General features: G+C 40.8%; 1 protein-coding gene across 7 annotated transcripts in view; it reads left to right on the top strand.

Annotated features, from left to right (window-relative positions):
• The window catches only part of TRPM3 (transient receptor potential cation channel subfamily M member 3), a 657,305-nt gene that overhangs the window by 200,551 nt on the left and 435,547 nt on the right, over positions 1-21,207 (top strand). The window lies entirely within an intron of this gene.

Raw genomic sequence — 21,207 nt, 5'->3', positions numbered from 1 at the left:
TTCATTCATCTTTACCCTAGAGCCCAGGCTGAGGGTCACAGTCTCAATTCTTTATAGATAACCCCAAGCCAGAGGGCATGTCACTAGTATTATAGTCATCAAAGTGCTCTTTGTGTTTCAAGATTAGTGTTTCATTATAGAAGACAAGACAAGGTTAGAACAGGGCAGAATGGATGCAGTAAGAAGTATTAAAGTATATTTTATTTGCAGCAATGTTCAGATTGACATAGATAAGTCAAAATGTACCTCCCCACTCAACTTGCCCTAGCTAAAAGAAATTACTTTAAATAATTTATATGTGAGAAAGGACTTCTTGAGGAAGAAGTTTCTTTCAAGTCCTGGAGAAGAAAAATTGTTCATGATGTGAACATAAGCCACACTGATATATGCATGAGCTAGAGCCCTTTTATGAGGGGTTTGGTGTTTTATATAAATGGGAAAAAGTCAATTGAGGTCAGACACTGGTACAGCAGTAAAATGCTATGTTCTGTGAGGCTGACTTATGTGGGAGGTTTCCAGGTTTGCATCCAGAACTTTCTTTGAGTACACTGGGCACGAGAGACGAGTGTGCCTATGGGCCCAAGATTGATTAAAACTGGGGGTGGCTGCATTGTGGTGCCAAGACCCCATTGGGAGTGCTGTCTTTCTCTATCAGTCTCTCAAGTCATGGAAGAAATAAACTTTAAAAAATAAACTCGCTTTTGGAGGCCAGAAGGTGGTATAGTGGTTAGGGTACTGGACTCCCACATGGCAAACAGCTTGAATCTCATGCCAGGCACATGTGCTTGCATGTCCAAGATCCTGGGAGGAGAGAGTGGAGGAGAAGGGATTATGGCATGGCCATCACCCCTGGAGGCCAATTTCTCACTTTTCCTCTCACTGTCCCTCCAGCAAGGGCACATACCCTATGCAAAAACCTGAAAGAAAAGGAAGGAAGGAAGGAAGGAAGGAAGGAAGGAAGGAAGGAAGGAAGGAAGGAAGGAAGGGAGGGAGGGAGGGAGGGAGGGAAGGAGGGAAGGAGGAAGGAAGGGAGGAAAGAAGGAAGGAAAGAAGGGAGGGAGCGAGGGAGGGAGGAAGGAAGGAAGAGGAAGGAAGGAAGAAAGGGAAAGGAAAGGAAGGGTTCTTGAGGATGACAACAAACATATAGGAACTATAGCCTAAATTACTTGAGCTGGTCAAATTATATTACAAAATCAGGTGGAATTCCTGTACACTCTCAAACATGCACAGAAAAGGAAAAAAAAGTCATTTACAAATGATAATAGTTTGAGTACTCCTTGTCTGAAATGCTTGGTACCAGAAATGTCTTAGTTTTAGGATTTTTTGGGGGGTGGGGATTTTTATATATTTGCATATGTATAATGACCGATCTTGGGTATGTATAATGAGAGATCCAAGTCTAAACATGAAATTCACTTATGTTTCAAATATAACTTGTATGGAGGACTGAATGAAGGCAATTGTATGCAATGTTTTGTTTTGACTGTGACCCATCACATGAGGTCAGGTTTGGAATTTTCCACTTGTGACAGACGTCATGTCAGTGCTAAGAAAGTTTCCGATTTTGTAGTATCAAGGATTTGGGGTTTTCAGATTGCATACGTTCAACCTTTATATCTTATAATAGTAACTTTTCCCTACTCAGTTTTCCCACAAGGATATATGGAGGAAGTGGAGGAAATAGGTATATCTAGGCACACATTAATGGTGAAAGTAAAACTTATAACACCAAACTATAAGGGCCAGGCAGTGGTAGAGCTGTAACACAACTGAACCCTCCTGGGAAAGGTCCTGTGTTCACAACCCAGAACCTCCCCAAGTGCATCCCATACCTACAGGTGTGCCATGGTTCAGGCAGCCTGAGGCTGGGATGGATCATGGCTTGATGATGCTTTTGGCGAGTACCTGTGTCTGTCTGTCTGTCTGTCTGTCTCTCTCTCTCTCTGTCTCTCTCTCTTTCAGAAAAAAAATATATAGACATTTTTAAAAATGACAAAAAGCCTGCTCCATAGCTGGTGGTTACTGTAGCTGGATTTCACATGGCCAACCATGGTTCTAATCCCAGCCCCAAGGCTGGGCATGTGTATGTGTGAGCCCCCAATCCTGGCACAATGGAAAAATACAGAAGGGATTGCAGTGTGATCCTGACCCATTGGAAGGTGATTTCTCCTTCTTCCTTTCTTTCTCTCTCTCTCATTTCTCTCTCTCTCTGGCCAGTGTAAATGCCCTCTGGTAATTAAAAGAAAAGTCTTGGGGGCAGCAGATGGCATGGTGATTATATCACTGGACTCCCATGTAGACAACGGCAGTTCACATCCTGGACCTGGTTACTTAAACCTCATCCCAGGCATGTATGTGTGCATGCCCAAAATCCCACAGGAGAATGAGGGAGAAGGAATTGCCATGTGGCCATCCCCCCGGGGGATTATTTCTCACTTTCTGTCTCTCTGTCTCTTTCTGTGTCTCCAGCGAGCACATGTACCCTATAGCAAAAACCTCTCTTAAAAATAAATAAAAAAATAAACCCTCAAAGCTACAATAATGCATTCCCTTCCAAAATATCCATCGGCTTTCTATATTGTTTCATTCTCATTTATTATCATTACTCTCACATTCACACTCAGCCTTCTCCCCTACACACTCACCTGGCTCTTGAAAAAACCTCGACGTCACTAAAACAGTGTCAAGGAGCCTCCAGAATTAGGTCAGCTTCTCTTACTATCTTCCCTTTCTCTCTCCTCTGAGCTCTGTGCTGGCCTGCAGAGCCAAGATAATTTTTTAATACCACTTTGAATAGCAACAAAAGGAAAAGCAAAAGTGTGTTTTATAGAAGATCCCCTACCTCTTCTCCATTACCAGAGGATAATTCTCCAAATTCCAAAAGAAAAAACGTGAACACAATATTTAAATAGAGAATACCTTTGGGTTAGGAAGGAAGGAAGAAAGGGAAAGGAAAGGAAGGGTTCTTGAGGATGACAACAAACATATAGGAACTATAGCCTAAATTACTTGAGCTGGTCAAATTATATTACAAAATCAGGTGGAATTCCTGTACACTCTCAAACATGCACAGAAAAGGAAAAAAAAGTCATTTACAAATGATAATAGTTTGAGTACTCCTTGTCTGAAATGCTTGGTACCAGAAATGTCTTAGATTTAGGATTTTTTGGGGGGTGGGGATTTTTATATATTTGCATATGTATAATGACCGATCTTGGGTATGTATAATGAGAGATCCAAGTCTAAACATGAAATTCACTTATGTTTCAAATATAACTTGTATGGAGGACTGAATGAAGGCAATTGTATGCAATGTTTTGTTTTGACTGTGACCCATCACATGAGGTCAGGTTTGGAATTTTCCACTTGTGACAGACGTCATGTCAGTGCTAAGAAAGTTTCCGATTTTGTAGTATCAAGGATTTGGGGTTTTCAGATTGCATACGTTCAACCTTTATATCTTATAATAGTAACTTTTCCCTACTCAGTTTTCCCACAAGGATATATGGAGGAAGTGGAGGAAATAGGTATATCTAGGCACACATTAATGGTGAAAGTAAAACTTATAACACCAAACTATAAGGGCCAGGCAGTGGTAGAGCTGTAACACAACTGAACCCTCCTGGGAAAGGTCCTGTGTTCACAACCCAGAACCTCCCCAAGTGCATCCCATACCTACAGGTGTGCCATGGTTCAGGCAGCCTGAGGCTGGGATGGATCATGGCTTGATGATGCTTTTGGAGAGTACCTGTGTCTGTCTGTCTGTCTGTCTGTCTCTCTCTCTCTCTGTCTCTCTCTCTTTCAGAAAAAAAATATATAGACATTTTTAAAAATGACAAAAAGCCTGCTCCATAGCTGGTGGTTACTGTAGCTGGATTTCACATGGCCAACCATGGTTCTAATCCCAGCCCCAAGGCTGGGCATGTGTATGTGTGAGCCCCCAATCCTGGCACAATGGAAAAATACAGAAGGGATTGCAGTGTGATCCTGACCCATTGGAAGGTGATTTCTCCTTCTTCCTTTCTTTCTCTCTCTCTCATTTCTCTCTCTCTCTGGCCAGTGTAAATGCCCTCTGGTAATTAAAAGAAAAGTCTTGGGGGCAGCAGATGGCATGGTGATTATATCACTGGACTCCCATGTAGACAACGGCAGTTCACATCCTGGACCTGGTTACTTAAACCTCATCCCAGGCATGTATGTGTGCATGCCCAAAATCCCACAGGAGAATGAGGGAGAAGGAATTGCCATGTGGCCATCCCCCCGGGGGATTATTTCTCACTTTCTGTCTCTCTGTCTCTTTCTGTGTCTCCAGCGAGCACATGTACCCTATAGCAAAAACCTCTCTTAAAAATAAATAAAAAAATAAACCCTCAAAGCTACAATAATGCATTCCCTTCCAAAATATCCATCGGCTTTCTATATTGTTTCATTCTCATTTATTATCATTACTCTCACATTCAAACTCAGCCTTCTCCCCTACACACTCACCTGGCTCTTGAAAAAACCTCGACGTCACTAAAACAGTGTCAAGGAGCCTCCAGAATTAGGTCAGCTTCTCTTACTATCTTCCCTTTCTCTCTCCTCTGAGCTCTGTGCTGGCCTGCAGAGCCAAGATAATTTTTTAATACCACTTTGAATAGCAACAAAAGGAAAAGCAAAAGTGTGTTTTATAGAAGATCCCCTACCTCTTCTCCATTACCAGAGGATAATTCTCCAAATTCCAAAAGAAAAAACGTGAACACAATATTTAAATAGAGAATACCTTTGGGTTCTAAATTAAGAGTTACATCTCTCTGAAAAGCTTTGGAGGGAAGAAGTTATTAACAACAAAAAATAGGATGTGGAGAGAGCACAGGCTTTGACCTAGAAAGCCCCAAGTTAAAGTCCTGGTGTTATTTCACAGAAAAAGATATCCAAATACCCAATAAACAGGTGTTCAATTTTATTAGTCATCAGGGAAATGCCAAGTAAAGCTACAATGGAGAGCCCACTCTGTGCCCATTGAAATAGCTACAAGACAGGACAATAAAAGTAGAATCCTTACACACTGTCAATGTGAGTGTTTGTTATATAACCACTTTCTGTTTCACAGCATATTACTAAAGCTGGCTAGATTTGCATATTATACTCTAGAAATCTCACTCCTAGGGATACACCAAATATAATGTGTACACATATTCACCAAAAGTGTTAGTAGAATGTTTATAGCAGTGCTATTTGGTTTATTTATTTATTTACATTTTTAAGGGAGAGATTTTTGCTATAGGGCACTTGTGCTCACCAGAGAGAAAGTGAGACAGAGAGACAGAAAGCAAGAAATCAACCCCCAGGGTGATAACCACACCACAATCCCTTCTTCTCCATTCTCTTCTTGGGATTTTGGGCACACATGCACATGCACCTGGTGTGAGTTTTTAAGCTGCTGGGTTTGGGACTCGAACCATGGCAGGCCACATGGGACTCCGGTACATCTGCTGGTCCTGTAGCAGTACTATTTGTAATAGCTTAAATCTAGGAGCTGTTCAAACTTCTGTCAAGAATAGAATGAGGGCCCAGCCCAGGTGGCACAGTCCATAGCATACTAGACAACAACACTGGAGGCCACATGGCCAACCACAGGTTTGGATCTCTCGGCCTAAAAATGTCACTAACATATGCATATGTGAACTAGAGGCTGGGGAAAGTGGACTGTGGTTTGAAGAGACCCTGTTGGTGGTGCATTTTCTCACTCCCCCCCCATGTACATGTATGTGAACACTAGTGTGTGTGCTCTCTACCATTAAAAAAAACATAAAGCAATAGCATGGATATATACATTGTGGTAAACATACAAGTGGAATAGCATGCAGCAATGAGGATAAGTGATTTTCATCTACACACAGCAACATACACAGATCTCATAATATTGGGTAGGAGAAGCCAGACACGGAAGATTACGTCATATCCCCTTCAAACAACATACTAAGACAGGCAACACTGTTCTGTGTGTTAGAAGTCAGGATGTTGGGGGGGCCAGCAGGTGGCATGGTGGTTAAGGCATTGGCATTCCCACATGGCTGACTGTGGTTTGGGTCCTGGACCTGGCTGCTTGCTTCCTCTCCCCCACGCCTACCTCTTTCTCTGGCAAAACTCACGTGGAAAATAGTAATCATAATTATTATAATAATTATTATTAATTAAATAAATAATTATTTTTAAGAAAAGAACTCAGGATGTTGGTTACTTTGCAGGGGTGGGAAGAGAGTTTTGGGGAATTGATAATATCCTAATTCATGTTCTGGAGGCTGGTAAAATAAATATGTTTAGTATGTGGAAATCCCAGTATTCTGAGTGTTTTATAAACATTCATGCGTTTAATTATTATAATAGCCCTATATTATACTTATTATGATTATTCCCATATTATGGAGGAAGAAACTGATGTACAAGATGTGGGTAACTTGCCCAAGGTCCATAGCTGGTACTTGTTAGAGCGGATTTCTAACTAGGGTATCTCTATAAAGAACCAATCTTTAGCTACTATATTGTGCTGCCTCCCTAAAAACTTAACATCTATGACTACAATTTTCTCTTTTCTTTCTCTCTCTCTCTCTCCATTTTTTTTACAGAGATTTTTGCTTCAGGGCACATGCGCTCACTGGATAGACAGAAAGTGAGAAATCACCCACCCCCCCACCCCGGGGGGTAATGGCCACATGGCAATCCTCTATTCTCCTCTAGGAATTTTGGGCACCACACACATGCGTGGCGTGAGTTTTAAGATGCCAGGTCTGATATTCGAACCACAGTTGACTACATAGGAGTCCAGAAACCTAACCATTATACCATCTGCTGGTCCCACTATTTTCTGTTTTATAAAGTCAGGATAATAATCATCACATTGCCCTAAAGATCAAATGATCTCATGCAACCATTGTCTGGTTCACAAGGTACCCAACTAATGCTGCCTGAAAGCATGGTGGCTGGACTTTTCTGACCAAAACTGACTGTGGATCTCCCTAGTTCAAGGTCAAAAAAACTGCCATCCACCTACTTCTCTCTCCCTTTTCTGGTCTCATTGAGACCCAGTGTCCTTGACACCCTGTCCCATCCCCATTCCCCTCTCCATAACCAGATCTTCTTAACAAGGGCTGCCCCACCTGCCTAGTACAGAACTACCTTAAAGCTAAAATTCAATTCAAAGTAAATTTATTCTCTATTTTAGCTTTGCTAATAGTTACTACGTGACAAGAACTCATCTAATTAGTAATTTTCCACCAATGTAAGCAATTTACATTTTTACAATAGTCAGCTTAAAACCAAGGAAGAGAATCTAATGTTAAAATTTCAAGCTGTGAGCTATTTGGGAAACCATTTTGAGTTGGATAATGTCTTAGAGTAATAAAAGTAACATGTTTTAGAATTTTATATTACCCACATCAGTTTACATGGACATGATTTCATTGGATCATCACAGCAGTCTAGCAAGGTAGGTAGCAATAGTGTTTTGCTTGTTGTAAAGATAAGGAAACTGATTTTAATAGGTTTAAATTCATTTGTTTGGGTGTCAGCAGGTAGAAGGGTGGTTAAGATATTTGGCCAACTGCAGTTCGAGTCCTGGCCCTGGCAGCTTGCTCTCTCACTTTCTCTGTCTCTGGTCAAATTATGAAATAGTAATAATAAGTTAAATCAAATAATTCTGTAAAAAAAATAAAAAATCATGTGTCTGACAAATATACCAGAGAGCAGCGACCTTGTACCAAACACTGTTCGTGTTATTAGAGCTTCCATTTCCAAGAGAAGAGACTGGCCATGCACGAATACACACAAAGTATATAAAAGTAACTTCATGTGGTAGCCCCTGTTATAGAAACAGTAATAAGACAAGATGACGGCTTAGAAATGGATTGGCCAGGTAGGGCAGGAGCTATTTTGTCCTGGGAAATTCAAGGTGGGGTTTCCTGTGTCCTCTTCTTCCTTGCAAGTGGTATTTCTCCACACTGGCTGCACATTAGAATCACCTTGGGAGCTTTAAAAAAATACCTATGGGGGCTGCATAGTGGCGCAGCAGTGAAGCACAGCACTCTGTGGGACACACCTACATGGCAAGCTATGCGCTTCCATCCAGAGACCTCCGGGATGACACCAGGCATGCCTGTGCCCTTATCCGGGCTAGTTGGTGCCAGATATGTGTGTCACAGAATCAAAACTCTGTTGGGAGTGTTGTGTCATTGTCTGTCTCTCTCTTTCTCTCTGCCTCCATCATTCATGGAATCAATAAATAAATGTTAAACGCAATTAAATTTTTTGGGGGGAGAGGTTTTTGCTTATAAGGCACGTGCGCTCGCCAGAAAGACAGAGAGAGACAGAGACATAGAAAGCGAGAAATCATCCCCCAGGGGGGATCGCCATGCCATAATCTCTTCTCCTCCATTCTCCTCTCGGGATCTTGGGCATGCATGCACACGTGCCTGGCGTGAGTTTAAGCCACCGGGTACAGGACTCGAAACGTGGTCGGCTACGTGAGAGTTCAGCGGGATAGCCATTATGCTAACTTCTGGTCCCCCCAATTAAATTTTTAAAAAATTAAAAACATATATGCCCAGTTTCCAACCCCAGAGAGATATTTTAATTAGATATGATACCTTTAAAGACAAAATAATAATTGAATGTGACCCAAAGAATGACAGTAGCTTCTCTGTGAATGCCTTATGCTTAATGTAAAACATGAACAAGTTTACATTGATCCCCGATCATGCACCTCACTTTACTGAGGCTTTTATGTAGGCATTTTTGCCAGTGAGCATAGAAACCTGTCTATGTCATGGAAGAAGGTAACATATTCAAAGCATAAATGAGAAGAAAGCATTCCTGGCAAACCACAAAAGATCACTATGAAACATTTTTTAAATCATGGTATTAGTGCTGTCCTCCTGGCTATATGAATCAAGAAATCTTTGGGAAGACTGAGAGGAAATACACAATGCTATGGCATATTTTTCTGCAGCGTGTCCCTAAGTGAAGTATCTCTTGCTGACATTAGCATGAAGGACTGAAGCCATGAGCGTGAAGGAGTGTGGAATTGGTGTTACATAACACTACGGTGTACCCTGTGCCCGTTAAGGCAAGAGAGGTGTTTGTCTACTAGGAAAGAGGAGGCAGAATGTAGAATAACCCTTCATTCATGACTTCATTCCTTGGTGGGAAAAAGAGATCAGAAAGAAGGAGGGAGAGAAAATGGAAAGGAAAGGAATGAGAAGCGAGTGAACATTTGGGGAGGGGGAGAGAAAATGCCATCTCTGTGATCAACACCATTGAACCCACGCAGAAGTCAGGGAACAAAATAACACGAGAAAAATCCTATGCCTTGCTCCAAAGCTGTTACTCACATCCACTGGCAGCTTCCATTCTTGCTTCCAGAGACAGGATTGTTGGAGTAGAGTGGCCATTAACAATGCTGCGGCTCATCCCTTGGGATCATTCATCCATGTCCAGCCCGGCAGCCACTTCCTTCCTCGTATTGCCAGCAAAGGCAAAGACCAGAGTCCACTCACTTCTCTGTTGCTTGAGTAACCCTCAGGAGGCACCTTGTTCTGAGAAATGATTTTAAAATCATCATCTTAATGACTAGTACATAATTAAAGTGTCATTCAGGATCAGATAGTTTGAAAACTTTGAGATCCATACAATATCTTTTCTCTAGAGGGTAAGTTGTTTCTTTCTATCATTTTTTTTTTTTTGAGTTGAATAAAGTAGGACAGTGGCTAAATTTGGCAAGTGTGACCCATACTCGTAGTTAGCTAGGATATTGGTTGTCCATTAAGGAGATTTGCACTTAGTCAATAAAAATTACTTCTAACCCAGTAAAGCAAAATATTTCCTTAGTATTTTACAGAAAGTCAACTCAAGTTATTGAATGAATGTGAGAAACTGGATGCGGGGGTGGGGGTGGTTTAAAAGTGAGGGAAGAATCCAGCCATGGCACTGCTAAGACCCTGTGCTCTGCAGACCCTAGCCATAAGGAGGCAGTGGTTTGGTTTGTTATCCAGACCTAAGAGGCAGGCTCACTGGTACACACCTGTAAGCTCGACAACTTTATTTAGTTATTTTTCAGAGATTTTTGCCTTAGGGCAAGTGTGCTTGCCTGCTGGAGAGAAAGACACAGAGGCAGTGAGAGGGAAAGTGAGAAATCACCCCTTAGGGTGGGGTGGTTATACCACAATTCCTGCTCTTCTCCTTCATTCTCCTCCCAGGATCTTGGTCACACACACACACACACACACACATGTCCTACATGATTTTGAAACCACTAGGTCTGGGACTCGAATCACCGTCAGCCATGTGGGAGTCCAGCAACGTAACTGCTATGGCATCTGCTGGCCCTAGCTCAGTAACTTTAGAGGCTGAAGCAGGAGGAGCTCAAGCTCAAAGTTGACTAGGCAACATTGCAAAATCCTATGTAAAAGAGCCAGGCTTGAGGGGCCAGCAGGGAGCATAGTGGTTAAGGTGCTGGATTCCCACATGGTGGACCAGTTGAAGTCCTGGACTCAGCAACTTGAAACTCATGCCGGGTGTATATGTGTGCCTACCCAAAATCCCAAGAGGAGGATGAAGGAGAGGGGATTGTGACATAGCCATCTCCCCTAGGAAGTGATTTCTTACTTTATCTCTCTCTGTCTCTCTCTCTCTGTCTCTCTCTCTCTGTCTCTGGCGACTGCATGTACCCTACATGCACCCTACAACAGAAATCTCTCTTTAAAAAAAATCCAGGCATTGTGGCCTGTGCCTATAGTTCCAGTTATTCTGTAGATAGAAGGAGGAGGATAGAAATACAGCAAAAGAAAAATAGTAAAAATAACTTTTCTTGGAAAAAAAAATCATAATGAGGGCATAAGAATTATGTGCACATGTGCATGCATGCTCACCAACAATCCCAAGAGGAGAATGGAGAAGGGATTATGGTGTGAACAACAGCCTTGGGAGGTGATTTCTCACCTTTCCTCTCTCTGTATCTCTCTGGCAAGTGCACATGCCCTAATGGCAAAAACATTAAAAATAATAATAATAAAAATAAAAATAATAATGGAAACAACCACTCTGGCCATTCTTCTGTTTATTAAAATACAGTTTCTTTCCCTCCCCAAGCTATATGTACAGTGCTTCCTCAGCATAAAACATTCCACTTACTAGTTCCCAAATCCTTCATTGCTGACTCATCATTCTTCAGTCTTAGCCCCAATGCTTACCTCCCTCTAGAAGCTTTTTCTGACTACTTTTTGGAGACAGGTGTGTACCATGGTATCCTATTTGCTTCATGATTGTTTCTTTCATGCCATCAATATTGCCCATCACCATATACTCATAAATTTCTTTGCTTCTGTTTTGTCTGTCTCCCCACCATGAGGACAAGGAGTACCCTATCATCTCTCATATCATTGAACTCAGCAGATCCTCAGGAAATATTTGAACTGATGGACCAGCAAGAGCAAGGAATTGAAATTAAAACACTTTCTTTTCTCCCCTTCCTTCTATCTTCCAATCATGTTGTCTTTATATTCCAGTAGAATGCTATCACACTTTCAAAAATAAATAAAATAATGTAGCTTGATGGTGAAGACCAGAAGCTCAAATTCCAGCCTTGCTACTTTGGAACTAGGCGAAGTGGCCAAAAGATTTTTGCATTTTTATGTCTACATTTTCACGTCTATAAATTAGAGATAATTATAGCTAACTGAAATGGTTATAATGAGACTTAAATAATTTAATATCTGTTTTGTGCTTTGATCAGAGGTGGCATCTAAATTCTAATGATTATTCCTTTGGAAACAGTTCCTAAAGCTCCATATAGGCACCTGCAGGAACTCTAAACTCATCTCAGGGTGGTTAATCACCCCACTGAAAGCCAGAGTTGTTTGTTTTAAATATGGAGCCATTATCTGGACTTTCCACATTAGCTTCTTAACGTTAGCTAGAAAGTAGCTTACTGTAATTATGGTGACTGTCTCAACAAGTCAAATCCCAAAGAACTTCAGGCAATATTTTTCTGTGCCACCCTCAAGCTTCCAAGAATGACATCTTATATCATTAGCAGGATTAATTAATCTCACTCACAGGTGGGTGTGCCGAGAGGAAGGGACTTCCCCAGGGCCAGAGAATGTGGTTATGGCAATCCTGTCATCGCAGCATTTACTTCAAAAGATTGAGCTGTCCCTCTTTTAGATTTTCTGTTCCATTTCTCAGTATAGATTTTAATCAGCTTTATTTTAAGAAATTTGTCTTTTCCATCTTTCACTCGCATAATCAACCCTTGTGGGTATAAATGATCACTGTAACCCAATTAGAATTTTGTTGATTTATTTCAAGAGACTCTTCCTTAAAGCATTAAGGTAAATCTCTCTGTTGCTATTCTGATTCAGTATTACTCTAAGCATTTAGGCTGACTAATATTTGCCCTACAGCTGAAATCAGGCTGATAAGTCATTAATCCTGTGGAATAAATTACATATCTGAGAAAAAAGAAGTACTATCAGTATATGATAATAGAAAACTTTCAGGGACTGTCAGGTAATTAGTAACAATAGTGGTGGGAGGAATCACTTGCTCACATTGGAAGGGTCTGTTAGGAATAAAGATGATAACTGTGGTTAGAATTTTGGTGAAGAACAGCAAACAAAATAATGGAAACAAAGCTCATTCTTGGTGTTTCCTAAAACCTTTTCAGTGTTCTCTCTCCCTTCTTCCCTAGTTACCTTGAAATAGAAAACTGTTATCTGCCAAGCTCCACCATGCACAGTGTCTCTGCAGACTGATATAATATTTTTTTGGGGGAAGAGGTGTTTGCTATAGGGTACATGCGCTCGCCAGAAAGACAGAGAAAGACAGAGAAACAGAAAGCGAGAAATCACCTTCCAGGGTGGATGGCCACACCACAATCCCTTCTCCCCCATTCTCTTCTCGGGATCTTGGGCATGCACACACATGCACCTAGTGTTGGGTTTAAGCCACCAGGTCTGGGACTCGAACCGTGGTTGACTACATGGGAGTCCAGCAACATAGCTATTACACCATCTGCTGGTCCCAAGGCTGATATAATTTAACACATTAGTAATTTAGTAAGATATTCCTTGTACAAGGTAAATCAGAAAAAGTATAATGTCTGGTAATGAAAATTCAGCGACTAAGACATCTACATGAAGGAGGAAAAATAATATAACTGGCCCAGTCACAGTGGCACACAGGTAGCACCATGAGAGTCTGGAAGCCACATGGGAAGTCCAGGTTTGGTACCTGGGCCAACCTGACCATGCTGGCTGTGACTGTGTGCTCTTACAGTCCGAGCTAATTGGAGGTATAGGGCGTGAGAATACCCACAGTGAGACCCTATCAAAAATATCCATCTTTCCTTGTCTGTTTCTCTTTCTCTCTCTTGTAAACAAAAAAATAAAAAGAATATTATTGATAATGGGTAACATTTCACAATGAGAAGGAAACTGGAAATGTGCATCACCATTTAAAGACTGTCCAGAGGAATAGAAATCTTCAAAGAAGTCTGAGAAAGCGTTAGCAGAGAGAGAAAAGAAAAGCAGAATTAAATTGAGACCTACTCACTAAATGTAGAGAGAGTATGAAGGAACGAGCTGTGCAAAGGGCTCAAAGAAGAGAACCACCGTGAAGTACCAGCAGAGTTGGCAACCTGAGTCACTGATGACCATAAGGAGAGCAGGCTCAAGACTCAGCCACTGAAAAGAGAGTATGGCCTGAGGAATTAGGGACGACGTGGTCCCTGTCTGTCTCCCTGTCTGTGTCTTGTTCATGGGAAGAAATGAGTAAACTTTTAAAATAAAATATATTTCATTTACAATTAGCTAAAAAACATTATCCTTTCAACACTTACCATGTAGATAAAGATGTATCAAAATGTGTAATAAAATAAGAAGATTAATTCCTTTTAAAAAGATTTTCAGTTCCTGGCACACATCCTCATTATTTTAATGTGAAACAAAAGTATAAGATAACTTATGTTAGGGGCCAGCAGACGGTGCAATGGTTAAGGTGCTGAACTCCCAGATGGCTGACTGTGTGCGGTTTGAGTGCCAGACCTGGTGGCTTGCTCTCTCAGTCTCTCTCTCTCTCTCTCTCTCTTTCTCTGTCTTTCTCTGGTGGGTACATATATACTCTACAGCAAATGAAATAAAATTAAATAAATAATTCTTTTTTAAAAAAGGATACCTTGTGTTGATAACTGAATTTATAACTTAGCCTGAGTTTGCTTCGGAAGGTTTTTGAACAGGCATTAAGAACTGGCAATGGGACCAGCAGTTAGCGTAATGGTTATGTCGTTGGACTCCCACGTAGTCGACCATGGTTCGCGTCCCGGACACGGTGGCTTAAAACTTATGCCGGGCATGTGTGCGTGCGTGCCCAAGATCCCAAAAGGAGAATGGAGGAGAAGAGATTGCGGCATGGCCATCCCCCCGGGGGGGTGATTTCTCGCTTTCTGTCTCTCTGTCTCTCTCTGTCTGTCTGGCAAGTGCACACGCCCTATAGTGAAAACCGCTAAAAAAAAAAAAAAAAGAATTGGCAATGAGCCACAAATCTTCTGTATGATCTAGAGAGCTGAGAATCTAGAAGATCTTGACAGATATGAGTTAGAGCAGAGAAATGTTTGAATTTCCTCTTCAATGCCAAAGCTTGGAGTTAAGTGGGCTGCATCTGTCTGAGTTTGATCTCAGTTCACTTTACCTACAGAAACAGCTCTCCTCCTGAGCAAAAAGAGTTTATCCCATAGAGACAAACAAAAATCTATTTACTGACTCAAGAGGACTCTCTGCCTAGGGGGCCTGGTGTGAATGAAAGCCCTGAGAGCATCTGAGAGATTGAAGCTTGAGGTTTCCAGTTCATCTGAACCATTATCTAAAGTACCCAGCAACCTGGTAGTGATCAAACAATTCACTATCAATTTGGATTTCTACTCTTCTACTCACCCATTACTGATCTCTGCATAAATCAGTTGTCTCTGGCCCATTTACACCAATTTATCCTGCATGTTCTTATTGGATTCCAAAGAGTGAATCATGAAACATTCTACCCAGAGCTATCGAGTACAGACCCACATCTTCAGGCCAAGTTGTGCAGAAGATGGAAATTATTCTCCCCTTCCAAGAAAAATTCCAGAGTTGCCAGGTTTTCATACAGAATTCCACAAATGGACTTGAGTAAAGATTTTGTTTTAGGATAGAAATCCCTGAAAATGAAGTTGAGACAAAGCAATGCTAGTGTTCACATCTAACGATTGGTAAACACAGTCATTTACATACTTATTCATTTGCTGCATTTATTGAACTTACAGTACATTTAGATCATGCAATCAAGATTGAAAGCCTTGGAGGCTGAAGACTGTACATTACAAAGTTACTTCCAGGAAGCAAACCCTCCAAGAAAGCTCACACGCCTGTGTTTTGCAGCCAAAGTTAATCCTATTGTGAAGGCGATGCCAGGGGTCTTGGGCATTATCAGAAAACGTTTGAAGAAAGGAAGTGTAGAAATGCACAAATATTCACAGGCCTTTTGATTCTGTCAGTAACTAGACCACTAATATGCCTTTTCCTAAGCCTTACAGCTTTAAAGCACACTAGAGCAAATTTGGGAGGGGGGAACTGATTTGAATGAGCAGCATATGAAAGAACATTATCTTTGTTTTTGTTTTTGGTTTTTTTTTTTTTTTTTTTTTTTCGGGTGTTTTTTTTATTAGGCAGAACACGCCAGAGGTTTTTGCTATAGGGCGCAGCCAGACAGACAGAGAGAGACAGAGAGACAGAAAGCGAGAAATCACCCCCCAGAGGGGATGACCACACCGCAATCCCTTGTCCTCCATTCTCCTCTCATGATCTTGGGCACGCATGCACACGCGCCCGGCGTGAGTTTAAGCCACTGGGTCCGGGCTGCAAACCACGGTCGACTATGTGGGAGTTCAGCGACATAGCCATTACACTAACTGCTGATCCCATGAAAGGACATTATGATGTGTGGTATTCATGCTGGGGAGAAAAAAAAAACCAGTCACCTCTTATTAAAAGTGTCACAAATAGGAACAAGATGATGTTTAAGCCTTATCAAGAAAACATGTTTAAGTACCTACCTATTCTTGAATCAGACTAATTAGTAGATATAGCTAGTGACCAGTGACCCAGATAAGTATACAGGACAGTCATCAGTGACCGAAGGGAGCAGGTAGATGCCAGATGGTACTGGATAACGTTATCCATTTTCGATATGTACAGGCTAACGGATAGGCACATTTACGGGTGATCTAGAATGTATGACCAGTAGCCTGTGTAGATGGTATTATTTCCTAAGAGATAAGCATGTTAGATAGTTCTGCAAGTCAGCCTTGTTATCTAAAATAATGCCAGATTTAATTCTTCACTTTGTCTAACATTTATTAAACGCTGTGATCTTCTAGGCATCTCAGACACTGATGTAGTTCCAAAATTGAATTGGGTCCTTTGCCCATGAAGTGCTTAAGGTCTAGTGGAGGAGCCAAACTAATTACCAGACTAATTGAATACAACCCAGTAACCATTAGAATGGAGGTGTTGTTGAAAGCTGCAGAGAGCTGGGAGTCTAGAGAAGAGAGGAAAAACAACTGCTTGGAGAACTGAGAAAGTCTTCACACAAGAGTATTTCCATTGGGGTGCATCGGAGTGTGTGGGGTGAAAAAGAGAAGCAGCCCCTCAGTGGTCAATGGGGTGGACAGTGGACAGATGAAGGTTATGGTACAGTTGTAAAGTAAGGCTCAGGGAAGTGATAGAAGATGACTGAGAAATAAGTTGGGTCAGACCCTGAAGGGCTTTGTAGAAATTTATACTTCATTCTTCAATAGCTAGCTACAGCAGAAAAGGCCCACCATACTGCAAATGGCTCCTACATAAAATTTGTAGCAACACATGGGATACCCAGTTGCTTTTTTTTTTTTTTGAGAGTTTTTTTTTTTTTTTTTTGCTATAGGGCGCGTGCGCTCACCAGACAGAGAGAGACAGAGAGACAGAAAGCGAGAAATCACCTCCCAGGGGGGATGGTCACGCCACAATCCTTTCTCCATTCTCCTCTTGGGATCTTGGACACACACACACGTGCCCGGCGTGAGGTTTTTTGTTTTTTTGTTTTGTTTTGTTTTAATTATTTTATTTATGGCATTTTACATTTTCAAAATTAAAGTTTAATTGCTTTACATCTTTACAGTGTACACATGGTTTTTCCCATAATGAATGCAGTGCATATCAATCAAGTCTAAGATATTTCCATATACATTATAATCTACAGATTACTTTCCATTCATAGGTTAGTTCATTGTTTTTGTTTTTGTTTTTGTTTTAATTTTTTATTATCATCATAATCTCCGGCATGAGTTTTAAGCCACCGGGTCCGGGACGCAAACCGCAGTCGACTACGTGGGAGTCCAGTGACATAGCCATTACACTAACTGTTGGTTCCCCCCAGTTGCTTTTTTCTGGTCATTCCATGCACAGTTGATCAAATCAAAGGTCCCAAGGACAAAGTTTAACTTATTCTGGTGTTACATTTCCCATAGCTGTGACTCAACTACATCATTATCAAAAAAACCTACAAGAAAGGAAGAAAGGAAAATAATTTAACTTGTATTCTGAGGAGAAAGGAAATGTTAGTGTATTATAGTAGGTATTTTGCATACATGATCCCATTTACTTTCAACAAGTCTACCATGGTTGGAATTACTAAATTCTCATTTTTATAATGAACAGGTTGAGAAAACTGATACTTAGAGTATTTAATAGCCCTGATTCACCATCATAACAATTTTGCAAGTTATACTGATGTATTTCAAGTACAAAGCATGTTTAACATATAGTTCATATATTAAGTCTTGATCTTCACAAATCTATATTCTCATTTTCTGATGAGGAAACTGAGGCTAAGAAATGCTGAGTCACTTTCTCATGGTAGAACTGGGATTTGAATCTAAGCCAAGAAGATACCTAAGCCTATGTTTTTTGCTATAATTGCCATTTTTGCTAACATTTCCCAGATTATATATGATATGAAGCTATAGTCTTTTTTTTTCCTTTTCAGACAGGAAGCAGAAAGAACAGTTTCCAGAGTCAGGGTTTATAACACAGGAGACAATGAAACTCTCCCCGGGTAGGTCATCATCACACTGATCTGAACACATCACAGAATAGGCATTTTCCTTTGCTGTGTGTGTGTGTGTGTGTGTGTGTGTGTGTGTGTTGTTTTTGTGGTTTTGTTTTGGTTTTTGTTTTGTCAGCTTTTGTTGTTACTGTTTGTTTTTCACATTTCTTTCATGTGAGACAGAGAGGGGAAGACAAGCACCCTCCACAGGGTCTCACACTTCTGTCTCCCCCCAGCCTTTGCTAGCCAGCCAGGATTGTGGGCACATATGTGTGTGCCTGGCATGTATAGGTTGACCCAGGATCCAAACCCTACTCTTCCATATGGCTTCCAGCACTGCAGTGTTGTGCTACTGCTGAGTCACCGAAGTTATGCCTGCTTTGTTTTCTGATAATACTAAAACCCTTAATCTACAAACCATTTTTCCTTCTTCCCGCCAAAATGCCTAAATTTTCTATGGAAATCACTTCTCTGGATTGCAGCACTAAAAATGCAATATGAGATAGTCATTTAAATTATTATCACCCATGAGACCAGCAAATGGCATGGTGGTTAAGGTGCTGGATTCCCACAAGGCCAACTGTGGTTTCGGTCCAGACCCAGCAGCTTGAAAATCACACCGGATTGGGACCAGCAGATGGCGTAATGGTTATGCTGGACTCACACATATTGACTGTGGTTTGAGTCCCAGACCTGGTGGTTTAAACTTATGCTGGGCATGTGTATGTGTGTGCACAAGATCCCAAGAGGAGAATAGAGGAGAAGGGATTGCAATGTGGCCCTCCCTCCTGGGGGATGATTTTTCACTTTCTGTACCTCTGTCTCTCTGGCAAGTGCATGCACCCTAGAACAAAAACCTCTCTACTAAAAAAAAAAAAGAAAGAAAGAAAAGAAAAAATAGTGCCAGTATGTGTGTCTGTGAGCCCAAAATCCTGAGGAGACCGGAGGAGAAGGGATTGCAATGTGGCCATCCCTCCTGGGGGATGATTTTTCACTTTCTCTCTCTCTCTTTCTCTGTGTGTCTCTGGAGAGTGCACGAACCCTATAACAAAAACGAACAAATGAAAATGTGCATTTACTACAGTTTTTTTTAGGATCTTCTACTCTCAGTGGCCATAGTGTGTCATTTCCACTTTTCCCTACCAAAAACAGAAACAAAAGTTGAACCTCCAGAAGGATCCTGTAGCTCAACTATCAGAGACCTTAACATGGGCTTATATTTCAGGCTTCTATCTCTGTCAGGTCAACTTGACTTCTTTCAGAATCTTTTCCTCACCTGCTATAGTAACTTTGCACATTCTGTTACACTTGGCTTATCAATTTCTTGGTTTCCTTCTTGATATACTCTTATTTAGTAAGAGCTTGAGTTAGTCTAGATCACAATGTATTCTTTAAAGTCTTTGTGGTCTTATTCCTTTTGCTGAGAGCATTTTACCCCAGACTTCTATTAAACATTCAAGGGAATGATTATTTGTAGGATGTGGGTCTCCATCATGAGTCTTTAAGCCCCCATCCAAGCAGCCAACGTGGCCAGTTTTTCTTATCATGTATTTCCAGCAACTAGGGTGTCTCTTAGAGCATGGAAATGCCCTGTTAAAAACTTGAGGAATACAGGAAGGCAGGGAGGAATTAGAGCGTGTGCATGCACTCCCTCTTCCTTACTCCCTCACCTTATTTTTATCACAACCAGTCCAGAGGGGGAAAGAAAAAAAGTGGATGCAACAAGAAGCTTGGCAATAATGTAGTAATCTAATTGGGGTAGAGAGACATCCAAAGCAAACCTAGAAATGCACTCAGATTTTCCCAGGCCTAATCCTAGGATCATCAAAGGTTATGTTCATCCTGCCAGATCCTCCTCCTATCGATGTTGCAGGCTTATCTGTGGCCTCCTTTGTAATTCCTGGGTCTATCTGGGACTCTGCACATACTGATGCTGCCCGGGACATTCCAAGAATGCTGGTACATTCACAAAAAGATTTCGATAAGTATGTATTTTGGACAGTTAAGAGAAAATCCTTTGTCCTTCAGCTTGTGGGTAGAGCAAGAGGCCAGGGAATACAGTTACAAGACTTCTTTCACTTCAGGGACTAAGCTGAGAAAAGAAGTTTGTACACCGACTAGGAAGTTCAATCATATGCTCACTATTCTAGAAACACCCAAACATATGTGATAGGCAAGCATCAAGATGCATTACAACATTTTGATTTTAAAGTTTTGCACTATTTTCACAAGCAAAGGGAAATTAAAAAGGTTTGTTATTTGCAGAAAATACCATCTTTCTCCCAAAAACTCATTTTTCTATTTCCTTCCAATCATCTTTTATGCTGCAAAAGAATTGCAGCACAGAAAACTGAAAGAACGAAATAGTGATCAGTCCTGTCTGTTAACTTCTTTAAATGAATACTTTCTTTAGTCCTCATTCAGTGTTCTTATTTGGAAACTGGTTAAGTATACATCTTGGGATACAGCTTTGTCTCCAAATAATTTCAGCCATGAAGAACTCACATTTGGGAAGCCATTCTTATTTCTTAATTATAGAGAGATTTTCCTTGAAATGCATTCTCAGTGCACTTCTCTCAAAATTCTATAACCTTTGCATTTTTTATTCTTGCTTCTTGAATGTCCCCAGAAAATAGAACTTTTTCAAATTTACACTTATATTTTCTCCAAATGCAAATTATACATTTCAAATTATTCTTAAACTTATACATGCATATAAGTACATTTACTGTAGGGATAATTACCATTATGCCAAAAAGCTCTCTGAACTCTAAGTTTCTGCAGGCAGAACATTGTCTGCCCAATGTTACAATGCTTACTGTTGTCCTTTTATAACTCATAAAAGGTAGAAAAAAAATCCCATTACTTTTCAAAGAAAAAAATCATTCTTTGGAAGAAAGTAAATATGGAGCTCCTTTAACCAAATCAGAGCTTGGAGAATAGGACTTATTGGAGCTCCCGTGTTTTAATGTGCCTGCATTTTCTCAGCCTTGTTTATTATATTTGATAATTATGGATATATATATGTATATGTGTGTGTGTGTGTGTGTGTGTGTGTGT

The sequence above is a fragment of the Tupaia chinensis genome, unplaced genomic scaffold (genome assembly GCF_000334495.1).
Source record: "Tupaia chinensis unplaced genomic scaffold, TupChi_1.0 Scaffold000354_1, whole genome shotgun sequence".
Taxonomy (NCBI): domain Eukaryota; kingdom Metazoa; phylum Chordata; class Mammalia; order Scandentia; family Tupaiidae; genus Tupaia; species Tupaia belangeri.
Note: the sequence above shows the minus strand (reverse complement) of the source record. Positions and strands in the feature narration are given on the sequence as shown.